This window comes from Coffea arabica, chromosome 4c, assembly GCF_036785885.1.
Source record: "Coffea arabica cultivar ET-39 chromosome 4c, Coffea Arabica ET-39 HiFi, whole genome shotgun sequence".
NCBI lineage: Eukaryota > Viridiplantae > Streptophyta > Magnoliopsida > Gentianales > Rubiaceae > Coffea > Coffea arabica.
In genome coordinates this window covers 40,412,627-40,414,599 of record NC_092316.1, presented here as the reverse complement: position 1 = coordinate 40,414,599, position 1,973 = coordinate 40,412,627, and positions in this window count along the sequence as shown.

Below are 1,973 nucleotides of genomic sequence, written 5' to 3'. Positions count from 1 at the left end.
AACCCAGACCGACCCTGGACCATCAAATAGAGAAGGGACTGGAATGAAAAGCCTCGTTTCTTCTGAGGACGAAGAAGGTACAGGCCACTGGTTACTTTAGATTCGATAGGTTCCGTTCATAGAAAAATTTCGAGGACGAAATTGTTCTAAATGGGGGAGATTGTGAGGCCCCAGTCCGTTCTACGTTGATATATTCATTAGCTGGGCGGTAACGTTTGGTTTTAGGAGTATTTCGAAAACCCTATGTAGGGATTAAGATTTAAAGCCCTACTATCCAATTATTCCATAATAAGTGCAAGTGAGCCTAGAAAGTAGGGTTTCACTCTTCGGTTTCAGCATTGGAGCAAAATTAGGGTTTTTGTGATTTTCGCCGGATGAAATTTTGGTACGGAAAAAGGATCAAATTTGGTGATTAAAAGTGACTTTTAAGTGAGAAATAATATGTAATTAGGAGCAATAAGATAAGATTAGTGAATAGGAAGTAAAAACCCTAGTACGTGTGTTTTAAGAAAAAACGGCGCGAACCGGCGGGTCCCGCGCATTACCGATTGAACGCACCAATTGACCACCACTTACTTGCCATGCAAGTTTACCACTAATAGAGCAAAATATCTTCCCCCCCTCTTAGCTTCTTATTGGCCGAAAATTAGTGGTTCAAAATGCAACAAGAGAGAGAAAATTGTGTGGTTGTGATTCAACCAAGTGTTAACCAAACTTGTGGCTAGAATTAATTCTTATTTTTTCCAACCTTCTTATAAGACAAATGAAGCTTAATCTTCCTCATTCTTTTCTCTCTCTTGGCCGAAATTCTCTCCAAAGGAAGAAAGAAAAATCTCTCTCAATTCCTTGTCCTAATCTTGCTCAATCTCATAAACTAACCGGTTAATCTTGAATTCCTTCCATAAAACCTCTTCATTTGGTATTAGTAAGTTGATTGGTGAAGTGTTTGTGGAAGCTAAGGTGACAAGCAACTCCCTCTCTCTTGTTTTACTAGGTGAGTAATGAATGAACTCCCTCCTTCACCTAATGAAGCTTAATTCATGCTTAGTGGTGTTAAGAGATGAAAAATTATGGTTTATATCTTGATTTGTGGATGATTTAGTGAAGTTTTATATTTATTGGGATTTTTCCTGTTTTAATATAAGCATGATTGTGTGGCTATATATGATGGTTGGAAATGGTATGTAATGATGCTAGATGGTGGAAAAAGTGGAAGATTGCAAGTGATTTCTGTTTTGAATGAAATCTGGAAAATTGGGGTTTCTTGGTTCTTCATTCTGTCCGAATATTTTGGTCCTAGATAGAGGCCGAATTGGCCTTGGCTTAAAACATGAAAGTTGTAGGAAATGACATTTTATAGGTGCCTGTAAAATTTCAGGTCAATCGGAGTAGCGTAGAGTGAGAAAAGTCAAAAATACCCTTGCTGTTCTGGTTTTGTCCGAATGTAAGAACTGCACTTGTAATTGGTGATTTTGGATAGGATTACTTCAGAATTGGTTGTTCTAGTCTTCTGATGAAATGTAGCCCTGTTTCTAAGCTTTCGTATGCCTTTGAAATTTCTGAATTTGGACTTAGTAGGCTGAGTTATGCTGTTTGCACCAGGTTGCGGTTTGTTCACCTGTTTTACGATTCTGGTTTAGTATCTTACAGTTTTGACCTAGTTACACTCGAAACTGGGTTAAGTGGCCTTCTTCAACGTTGTAGCCTTTTAAGTGCTGAATCTACCTGTAAAATTTTAGGTCAAACGGATTAATGTATTCCGAGTTATAGACAAAACCCTCAGACCTGTTTTAGACGTCCGTTTGTGTACGTTTTGCATTTCAGTTTCTGCCGTGCATTTTTCCGTTCTGATTCCATACGATCTGGGTGTCGACTCCTTCATAAGAAATTTAGATCTTGGTCTCAGCTTCGAAACGGTATAAAGTACGTCGAAAACCGAGTTCCGTAGCTCCTGTTATGATCAAAACAATAAC